The sequence below is a fragment of the Dryas octopetala genome, chromosome 5 (assembly GCF_963921425.1).
Source record: "Dryas octopetala chromosome 5, drDryOcto1.1, whole genome shotgun sequence".
In the NCBI taxonomy this organism is placed as follows: domain Eukaryota; kingdom Viridiplantae; phylum Streptophyta; class Magnoliopsida; order Rosales; family Rosaceae; genus Dryas; species Dryas octopetala.
Window position 1 is genome coordinate 513,037 of NC_141370.1, and position 11,777 is coordinate 524,813.

An 11,777-nucleotide genomic window follows, 5' to 3' on the forward strand; every position below is an offset into this window, starting at 1 on the left:
TTGCAAGTTAACCTAGAGCTCAGAAAAGGTTATTTAATTTGCTCTAGGAAAACATACAACAAGTTTTTGGCGCCGTTGCCGGGGAATTGTTATTTGTGTTGATTGCTAGTTTAATTATCTTTAGTTAAGTCATTTTAGTTAGGTTTTATTTTCTGTTTTTATTTTTTGTTCTCATTGAATTCTCTTGTTTCTAAGGTACAATGGAAGAATCAAATTCGAAGATCACTCCTCTTTCACGTGCAGAAGGCCAAAAGGTGTTGAGTGCGTACAAGGGCAGGCCGAGACTCAATTGGACACCGTTAAGGATGAGGTCAACTCTTGTGTCGCAGAGAGGAAGTGAATCTGAAGAAGCATACGAAGAGGAGAAATCAGAAGAGGAAGTCGAGGAGACCTTGCAGCCGAATGCATCTCAGATGAGAATACCTTTGAGTGATTATTCGTCTCCAGCGCTTCTAGCTCAACCTACGTGCATTGTTTACTCTCAAGTAGAAGCTGATTTTGAACTTTCAAGTGGAACAATCAAACTTCTTCCATCATTTCATGGGTTAGAAGGAGAAGATCCCTACATGCATCTTAAGGAATTTCATGCGATATGCGAGATTGGCAAGCTAAGGGGGTTGAGCGATCATCAAAGGAAGTTAAGGTTATTTCCATTCTCTCTTAAAGATAAAGCTAAACATTGGTTGTTTTCCTTGCAGGTCGCTTCTATTAGAACATGGGAGGAACTGGCATCTAAGTTTCTTCTAAGGTTCTATCCAGTTAGCAAGACTATCATCATGAGGAAGCAGATCTTAGGGTTTACACAATCAGAGGACGAAGTGTTTCATGAGAGTTGGGAAAGGTACCAAGAGCTTCTGACTTCGTGTCCACACCATAATTTTGCCCCATGGATGCAGATTGAGTACTTTTATGAGGGTCTGTTGGATCAAGATCGTAATATGGTGGATATGACATGTGGAGAAGCACTGAAAAAGAAGACTTTTGAGGAAGCATGGACACTCTTTGACACATTGGCATTGAGTTCACAGCAGTGGAATAGACGAAAAAGAGTGGAAAAGAAATCAGCTATGGAAGCTGAGATATCTGAGCTTAAGCAGATGATGCAGGTTCTGATGACAAATCAAGGAGCTAGGTCATCACAAGGAGAGCCATGTTTTGAGGTTGAAAAAGTTCAAGTTAGACCGAGTGTACAGTCCCCAGTTGAGCAGCGAAGTACTTATTTGGAGGACATGATTGCTGCATTAGCCCAGAGTACAACTTCGATGTCTAATGATACTAAGACATTTATGAATAAGACTGAGGAGCAGTTGAGTGTCACAGCTAAAGCTATATCGAATTTGGAAGCCCAATTGGAACAAGTGACTTTGACCTTGGACAAAGTGGTAAAGGGTGCACCAATTCAGGATAAGGTCGAAGCAATCACTACTTTGAGAAGCGGGAAAGTGATTGATAACAAAGTGGGCACTACTCAAGAGGATAATCCAGGCAATAAGGATGAAGTTGAGGTGCTAGATCCTGAACAAGTGGAAAAGTATAAGAGGGATAAAGTTAAGGTTAAGGATGAGGAAGAGGAGGAAAGAAAGAAACAAGAAAAGCACATTGCTACGCGTGCTAGCAAGAAGGCCGAGATTACTTCCTCTATCCCAAGAGCTCCATTGCCTTTCCCTCAACGTCAATGGAAGCAGAATAAGGATAAGCAAGCCAAGGAAATTTTGGAGATGTTTAAGAAAGTGGAAATCAACATTCCTTTGCTTGATGCTATTCAGCAGATTCCTAAGTATGCCAAGTTTTTGAAGGAATTGTGCACACACAAGAGGAAATTTAAAGAACATGAACAGGTGTGTCTAAGTGAAGAAGTCAGTGCTGTTTTGCAAAGAAAGTTGCCGCCCAAGTTGAAGGACCCTGGCAGTTTTACGATTCCATGTTTGGTTGGGGATCATAAGTTTGAGAAGGCATTGCTAGATTTGGGAGCAAGTATTAATTTGATGCCATATTCAGTTTTCGCACTGTTGGGCATAGGAGATCTTAAACCTACTAGTGTTACTCTTCAATTAGCAGATCGTTCAGTAAAGATTCCGAAAGGTGTGGTTGAAGATGTGCTGGTTCGGGTAGCAGATTTGATCATGCCCGCTGATTTCATCATTCTTGAAATGGAGGATACCCCAATTAGAGGTAATGAGCTACCGATCATATTGGGAAGACCGTTCATGGCCACGGCGAACACCAAGATTGATGTGAGTAATGGGAAGTTGACAATGTCTGTACTTGGTGAAACAGTTGAGTTTGATGTTTTTGGAGCAATGAAGTATCCAAAGGAGGAGGATGATTGCCTAAGGATTGATAGTTTGGACCCATTGGTTGAGGAAGTGGGCGAAACTAATCTTGCAGAAGATACATTGGAGGTTGCTTTGGGAGCACTCGAGTCTAGTGAGTTGGAAGAAAACGTGGAAACAATTCTTACACGTTTGGAAGGCACCCGACCTCTCAGAAATAAGTGGTTCAACCAGTTTGAAATGTTAGTGCCTACGAATCAAAAGACGCTTCCTTCTATTGAGCAAGCACCTAAGTTGGAACTGAAACCGTTACCGAAGCACTTGAAATATGCATTTTTGGGAGAAAATGAGACTTTGCCTGTGATTATTGCAGCTAATTTGAGTGCAAGCGAGGAAGAAAGACTCTTGAGAATTCTGAAGGAAAATCGGTTAGCATTGGGGTGGACCATAGCCGATATCAAGGGAATCTCACCCACAGTGTGTATGCATAGAATTTTACTTGAGGAGGAATCCAAGCCTACTCGTGATGCCCAAAGAAGACTGAATCCAACTCTGAAGGAAGTTGTGCGTAATGAGGTAATCAAATTGTTGGATGTTGGTATTATTTATCCTATCAGTGATTCGAAGTGGGTTAGTCCTGTTCAAGTGGTGCCGAAGAAAAGTGGTATTACTGTGGTGAAGAATGAGCATAATGAGTTGGTTCCTCAAAGGACGCAAACCGGTTGGCGTGTCTGTATTGATTATCGAAAGCTTAACACCGCAACAAGGAAGGATCATTTCCCTTTGCCATTTATCGACCAGATGTTGGAAAGGTTGGCCGGCCATAGTCACTATTGCTTTTTGGATGGGTATAGTGGGTATAATCAGATTGCTATTGCACCCGAGGATCAAGAGAAGACCACTTTCACATGTCCATTTGGTACGTTTGCTTATAGGAGGATGCCATTCGGATTGTGCAATGCGCCTGCAACGTTTCAGAGATGCATGATGTCTATTTTCTCTGACATGGTGGAACGAATCATTGAGGTATTTATGGATGATTTTTCTGTTTTTGGTTCGTCTTTTGATGCATGTCTGGATAACTTGTCTTTAGTTCTGAAAAGATGTCAAGAAGCCAATCTAGTGCTTAATTGGGAGAAATGTCACTTCATGGTTCAACAAGGGATAGTATTGGGTCATGTGATTTCAAAGGAGGGCATACAAGTTGATAAGGCCAAGATTGATGTGATACAGAGATTGCCGCCTCCATCGAGTGTTAAGGAAGTAAGAAGTTTCCTAGGCCATGCTGGGTTTTATAGGAGGTTCATCAAGGATTTTTCCAAGATCTCTAGGCCTTTGTGCACCTTATTGCAAAAAGAGGTGAATTTCGAGTTTAATGAGGATTGCTTGGTTGCATTTAACAAATTGAAGAAGCTACTCACTTCTGCTCCAATCATTATGCCACCTGATTGGAACTTGCCGTTTGAGCTCATGTGTGATGCAAGTGATTATGTTGTTGGAGCTGTTTTGGGTCAGAGAGTCGATAAGCTGCCGCATGTGATTTACTATGCAAGTAGGACTCTGAATGATGCTCAATTGAACTATTCTACTACAGAGAAGGAGTTGCTTGCTGTGATCTTTGCCTTGGAGAAATTTAGAAGTTATTTGATTGGGTCTAAGATCACCATCTACACGGATCATGCCGCTCTCAAGTATTTGCTGAACAAGAAAGATGCAAAGCCGAGGTTGATTAGATGGACTCTGTTGCTACAGGAATTTGATATTGAGATCAAGGATAAGAAAGGTTGTGAGAATGTGGTAGCAGACCATTTGAGTAGACTCGTCAATGAGGAACAGTCTGAAGAGAACACACTACCGTTACGAGTGTCATTCTCGGACGAGCAGCTTTTTGCCATCTTGACTACTCCATGGTATGCTGACATAGCTAATTATTTAGCAAGTGGAGTGTTGCCCAATGATCTGACACACTACCAAAGGAAGAAGTTTTTGCATGATGTCAGACAGTATGTGTGGGATGATCCTTATTTGTTCAAATATGGGTCAGATCAGTTGATAAGACGATGTGTACCGGAAATGGAGCAGAGGAATGTCATTGAGATGTGCCATTCTAAAGAGTGTGGAGGCCATGGAGGAGGAACTAAGACTGCTTACAAGATTCTTCAAGCAGGTTTCTTTTGGCCTACTATTTTTGATGACTGTCATCAGTTTTACCTCACATGTGACAGATGTCAGAAGATGGGAAATATTTCTGCTCGTGATCAGATGCCGCTGAACTTTATGTTGGAAGTTGAGATCTTTGATGTTTGGGGTATAGATTTCATGGGGCCATTTCCATCTTCTTTTGGATACGAGTACATTATGGTTGGAGTTGATTATGTGTCTAAGTGGGTGGAAGCTATCGCTTGTAGGACTAATGATGCTCGAGTGGTCTTGAATTTCCTTAAGACCAATATCTTTGCCCGATTTGGTACCCCGAGAGCAATCATTAGTAATGGGGGGTCGCATTTTTGCAACAAGCTGTTTGAGGCCGTGATGAAGAAATATGGAATAAGGCATAAAGTGGCTACTCCCTACCATCCTCAGACGAGTGGGCAAGTGGAAATTTCGAATCGTGAGATTAAGTTCATTTTGGAAAGAACGGTGCTCGCCAATAGGAAGGATTGGTCTACCAAGCTTAATGATGCATTGTGGGCTTATCGCACCGCTTACAAGACACCCATTGGAATGTCTCCGTTTCGACTGATATATGGGAAAGCTTGTCATTTACCAGTTGAGCTGGAGCATAAGGCGTATTGGGCGATTAAGAAGTTCAATTTTGATATTCATGCCGCTGGTGAGAAAAGGAAGTTGCAACTTAGTGAGCTGGAGGAAATACGACATTTCGCATATGAGAATGCTAAGTTGTACAAGGAAAGGACCAAGAGGTACCATGATAAGAAGCTACGCCCAAGAGAATTCTTTTTTGGAGGGAAGGTGTTATTATATGATACAAGATTACGTCTCTTCCCAGGCAAGTTGCGTTCAAGATGGACCGGACCTTATGAGGTGATTAGAGTGTTTCCTTATGGTACAGTTGAAATCAAGAATCCGAAGAATGGGAACATATTTAAGGTCAATGGTCATCGTGTGAAACCTTTCCTTGAACCTGATTTTGAGCTGAACCAAGAAAAAATTGATTTCTAGTACAAGACTAGGTCTGGCTGAAGACGTGAAACTTAGCGCTTCTTGGGAGGCAACCCAAGGGATGGATGACGACGAGGAGGTGATTTTGTACATATGCGTGGGCAAGCCATTTTCACATCAGCCAAGGTACGTTTTCACCCTCTCTTTGCTCAGTTCAGTAGTTTTGTTTTATTTGTTGTTTTTCCCTTCCTCTTTTCATTACATTGTGCATTACATTTGTCATTCATTTAAACATTGAGGACAATGTTTCTTTTAAGTTTGGGGGTGGGGAATGCAATGCATTTTTTCGTTTTTAGTGTGTAAAAAAAAAAAAAAAAAAAAAAATTTACTTTTGTTGTAAATTAAGGGTATCAAACCCACATTAAAATGCATCTGTTCTTAAGATTTCATTCACCGTAGTGATGGATTCGAATCTTTAGAAGCATGCAACAGTGTTTTTGAGTCTTTTTGTTTGTTTTAAGTCTGGAGTCCCCAACTAATTGATTTCATTATGTATGGTTATTTTGAGCATGTCTAGCCCGTATATATAGTATGTATTCTTCTTTATCTAGTATTGTTTCGTAACATGCTTTAAAACTCTATGGACTTGTGGCCTTGTTTTCATAAGCTTAAGTGATGACTTGCATGCTTAGAGATGCATATACTTAATAGAGTAGACTTGTATGACCTAAGTGAGCTTTTGAGCCCTGTACTTCAATTCTTGAGTGTTAACGTTACTCTAATATTTTCTTGTCATATAAAGTCGTTGTGATCTCATTATTCTTTCTTTTGATTAAGTACTTGGAATATAATTGTGAATCAAAAAGCTAGAACTTCTCTCTTATTCTATTCAAAGCATGGATATAACTACATGAATTTTAGGAGATGATATTAGGCCTTGTTTGTTTTTAACCCATAGCCTAAAGCCTACCCTGTGTTATAACCCTAGTCAAACATTTTGAGCCTAATGACCTTTTCTTTGTTCACCCTTATACCAAACCCTAAGTTTGGGGGAGTTTCACTCCTCAACCTGTTTACCTTACTGATGGATTTGCATTGAGCTAATGAAGCTGTGAGGTTAAAAAGAAATGTGTGTGCATAGCTTGGAAGAGAATGAATTGTGCTTAAGAGTGTTTGTCGTTCCCTTTCCACACAAAAAAAAAAAAAAAAAAATCAATCAAAAATCAAAAATCAAAGGAAAGGGACGATTTCAAAAGATGGAAGTGGAAAGGTGTTCGAATTTGAGCTATGAGTGCAAAATTATGAAGGAATGACTCCATTATTGTTTGGTGCAAATCCATAGTCTGTAGCCCTTTGTTATCCGTTTCATTTCAATACCCTATCCTAACCTAAGCCTCCATTACAACCCTTATTAAAGCCCTACTTGATCTTGGGAGAATTGTAGTTCATTATGTGGAGTCTAGATAAAAGGGAAGCTTATGGTTATTGATTCTGTTCCAAGTATTTTAATTCCTTCTATTGAGATCAGTATTTTTGTTCATGGTGCCTGTCTTTCATGATTAATATGTGAGCTTTTTGTATGATACTTATCATATCATCTCTCACATATACTTGAGTGCACGTATTGACCCAATATCTGAGCGTTTTATTGTTGAGAGTATGCCTTAGTGAGAATTGAAGTTGAATCTATTTTGTGTATGCTGATTTAGTCTTGTTTGTCTTACCACTTGAGGTTGTGTCAAGGATGGTCTATATATTTCATGGAGGAATAAGGTATGTTAATTGAAGCATTATTAGAGATTGAGGAATAAATTCTATATGTATCTTGCTTAACTATGCTATTTATGGCTGTACTTATGAAGTCATGTGTTGGGATGTTTTGAGTCTGTCTTGAGTCTTTTCTTTGTTCTTTTTGCTCGAGGACTACCAAAATCTAAGTTTGGGGGTGTGTTGAGTGCTCATTTTACACTATTTTATGATACTAACTCCCTAACTCAGAGTGCAAGAACTCGATATTTTGTGTGTTGTTAGTTTGTTTTTGTTCTTATAGGATAAAATGAGCAAAGAGGAGAAAAGGAGCCAAAAGGACCATTTTTAGACATTTCCTAGTCAAACTAGGAAAACAAGAGAAATCCTGGTCAAACCAGGAAAGGGGCCGAAATCCTAGTCAAATGAGGATTCCTAGTCACACTAGGAAACATCAAGTCCAGAACCATCATTGCGGAGCCAGAAATGAGAAATCCTGATCGGAACAGGAAATCCTGGTTGAACTAGGAAACCTAACCCAACTAGGGAAAGGAGCCCTAGTCACACTAGGAGACCCCAGGGGCATTATGGTCATTACGAGAAGTCGAAATGGATAAGGAATCCTTCATTTACAAGAAATCCTAGTCACACTAGGAAATGTTGGTCAAAGTCAACTCTACAAAGTCAAGGTTCCAGAAGCTTCTAGAAGGTGGTGGACATCCATGGGAATAAATAGAGGGAAGAAATGAATTCGAATTCAAATGGAAATGAGGGGCAAAATGGGAAGTCAAAGTTAATGGTCAAGGGTCAACTATGAAAAGTCAACAAGTCAAATGGGCCATGGGCCTATGCAAATGCCGAAATCTGAGGGGCCATGCATGCATGCATGCACCAGCCCAAGATGAAGCCCAATGCGCAAGCTTGAAGGTGGCAGCCATGAAGTGAAACCCTAGGGGGCTGGCGTGTGGCACTTAAGCCCAAAGCCAAAGCCCTTGCCGCAAGCCCAATGCTCTCCTAACCCTAGCTGCTGCTGCACTTTCTTGTTCTTGCCTCCCAAGGAATCCTAGCTGAAAAAAGAAGTCAAAAACCTGGAAAACAGAGCACCAATTTCGACAGCAATTCTGTACTTCTCCAGAATGAATCAGGTAGCATTCCATATATGGTTGGAAAGATACGGATGTTAGCTTCGCAGGGAATTTTACGGATTTCGATTCCGAGTTTTCTAGCTCAAGATATGGCCATTTTAGTGGAGGTAGCGCAGCAGTTCCGCGAGCTGAAAAAGGAGTTACGCCCAAAAAGAGCCCAAATCAGCCCAAGGCCCATGCTTGGCCGAAAATTATAAGCCTTGGTGTGCAAGGAATGCACTTATCCCACATTGAAGAGAGAGAAATCTCAGCCCCACTTCCCTCTATAAATATATCTCTAAAAATCAGAAAAGGGGTTCTGTTATGAAGTTCTCTTCTATTTCTTTTAATTTTCGTAGCCCTAGCAGCCTCTCTCCTCTCCTCTTGCCGCAAACCCTAGCAGCTTCCCTCTCCTCTGTTTTTCTTGTGCCGCAGCCACCTTTTCTCCCTTCCTTTTTATTCTTCTTCTTTTCTTTTGTGGCCGAACCTAGCAGCCACCTTTTCTTGTGTGCTTTCTTTTATTTTGTGCTGAACTGAAGAAGGAGGATCAAGTGAAGCCGCAGCCACCACCACCAAGTTGCGCCACCAAGCCGCAGCCACCTCCAGCAGCTACGCCATCACCACCTTGCTGCCACCTTGCCGAGCACCTCAGCCTCCTCGCCGTGGAGCCCAAGGCCGAGCAGCCCCATTACGCACCTCCACCTTGCTGCCCCGGCTTGATTTCTCTCCCTTTCTTTTATTTTCATTATTTTAATCATGCATTATTTATTTGTGAATTTAATTATGTGTAGCTGAATATTGGGCTAGGGCTAGGATGAAGCCCTAGCATTGCTGTTCACTTTTCCTATGGATTATTAATATTTTAATTATTTACATGTTGACAAATCTTGGATCTCTGTTTAAATTGAATCTATTTGTTTCGCATCTTTGACTGATCACCTTAGGTTGCATGCATCTAGATATATGTTGTGAAACTAAATAAGCTCGAAAGGATGATAGTTTCAATAGGCAACAAGTGGATATCCTAAGATAATATTCATGAGAAAAGGGATCATAGAGGACATAGGGTACATTAATTTGGAGCTATGCGCTATGTGTTGTCACTCTCACAGATCGTAATGACTCTTGCATGGGTAACAGCTGCCTTAGCTTAGCACTAGGGAACATGCAAGTTAACTGGCTAAGGAAGGCCCAAGAAGCTCTTAGTTTATGCACAGTAAGGGGAGTAATTGCTAAAAGTAACTAGCCAAACCTTTTAGTAGACGAACTTTGTTGACATGTTTATATATTGATTGTTAATATCCATAGTGAAGTGAATGGTCTGTTAGTGGTGGATTCCGACCCCTAGTGTTTCGTTATTACTGTTTTACCCGAAATCTTTCAGTTTTCATTTTAAAGTTTGTTATTTCTCTGTTTGTTTAGTGTAGCCTTAAAACCAATCAAAACCCCCCATTTGCGTGTGTGAGTCAGAGTTGGGTTAATTGAATTTAATTGAGTTAGTAATCGTACACTAGTACAATTCCCTGTGGGATCGACCTCGTATTTGTAAGCTTTGCTACTTAGCGATTCGTGCACTTGCGAGTTAACCTAGAGCTCAGAAAAGGTTATTTAATTTGCTCTAGGAAAACATACAACAACCCACCTCCCCCAGCCCCATCAAACCCCCTTGAACATATCTGCTCTCACTCTCTCTCTCTCTCTCTATCTCTCTCTATCTCTCTCAAACCCTCTCTCAATCTCTCGTTCTGCTCTTCTCCTTCTCTCAAACTCTCCCTGCTCTCTCTCCTTCTCTCAAACCCTATCTACTACTCTCTCTCTTAATTAACCAACTCGATCTCTCTCTCAAACCCTCTCGATCTGCACTCTCTCTCTCTCTCTCTCTCTCTCTCTCTCTCTCTCTCCCTCTCTATCAAAGCCTTCTACACTCTCAAAACAAAAATGCCCAAATCGAACTCTACCTCATCCCCGAAGAGATTAGGGAAAATCACCGTCCTTTCAAAGCTTTGCGTGAGTTGCAGAGCCTTTTTTTGCAATCTATTACACTCTCACTCATCCTGGTCCTTTCATTCCCATTGCCAAGGACCCATTGGTATTGTCCTCTCTAGAGCATTGTGGGTGACTGCCTAAGGTATGTCTGCTTCTTTTCACAAGTTGATCTAGGGTTTAAAAAATTCTTTCAGATTTAGGGTTTATAAAAAAAAAAATTGATTTTTTTTTCATAGATTTAGAACTTTTTTTTTTTTTTGGGTGGGGGCCACTCCTATGCGGATGACTACCCATGATATTTGTTGAACTTAATTTATATACATATTTTATCCTCAAATTCATACATTTTTGTCAATGTCTTTTAGCATTTTTAGTGTTTTAATTCTTATTTTTATTATTTAGTTAATTAGTGGGTTTTATTAGTTTTTGTCATATTTTTTAGATTTTATTAGGTTGCATTTATTATTTTTTAGGCTAGATTTAATTTTAGAAATTTTATGTGTTTTCTATTAATTAAGTTTTATTTGATTTTTGTAGGATTGAAGAGAAGAGAAGCCCAAAAGAATTAAATGAGAGAAAAGCCCAGCCCAGCCCAAAAAGAGAAGAAAGAAGAAAATAAGAAGCAGAGGCCCAGCCCAGGAAGCCGAACAGTCACAACGCCTAGGGATGGCAACGGGGCGGGTTTGGGGCAGGTCTGCCAATACCATACCCGCCCCATCGAGTAATCGGGTCCCCATCGGGGGTATTCAAGGCCCCTATTATTATTTTTTAAAATAATTTATTTATTAATAACATACCAAATTAACATAAATATATAATATAATAGATGAAATATATTAAAATTCATCATATTATATTGCAATAATACTAAATCATAAAGATAACACTATTAAATTTTAAAGATATACAACCAAAATTAAGATAATAAAATAAAATATAATTATATAATATAATATTTTTATTAAACAGGTATACGGGGCGGGGCAAGGACGGGGATGGTATTACCATACCAGCTTAATCGGGGCGGGTCCCTATAGGAATTTTCTGGGGCGGGGAATTTTGCCATCCCTAACAACGCCTCACCAAAAAGCTTTCCACCTCCTCCATTTTCTTTTGATTAATGTTACATTCAGCCACTTGGATGGCGACACGTGGCATTCTCCATCTTTCTTTCCTTCCACCTCCAGCTGCAAGTCAAGCTTTGTTTGATTAATCTCCCTTTCTCTCACCCATGTGAGCCACGAGCCACACTTCCTGCAAGCCAAGCCGCAAGTGTGAGACCCCGTATTTTTTAAAGATTTATTTTAAATATTTTGAGAATTTATTTTAAGGATTTTGAGAATTTATTTGGAAATTAAAAAGATTTTAATTTAATTTTTAATTTTTGTTTTAAATTGGGCTTGACCCGAAAGTTGACTTTTAAAATAATTGGGTCCGTTGGATATGTTTCGAACCCATGATTTCATAGACACGTAGCACGCGTCGATCCGAGTTACCCTTTGAGAGTTACAGGCATTTGAAGTAA

General features: G+C 40.1%; 1 pseudogene; it reads left to right on the forward strand.

The window, feature by feature from the left end:
- The first annotated feature begins 305 nt into the window (after positions 1-305).
- Positions 306-11,777, forward strand: part of LOC147283294 (uncharacterized) — a 78,530-nt pseudogene continuing 67,058 nt past the window's right edge.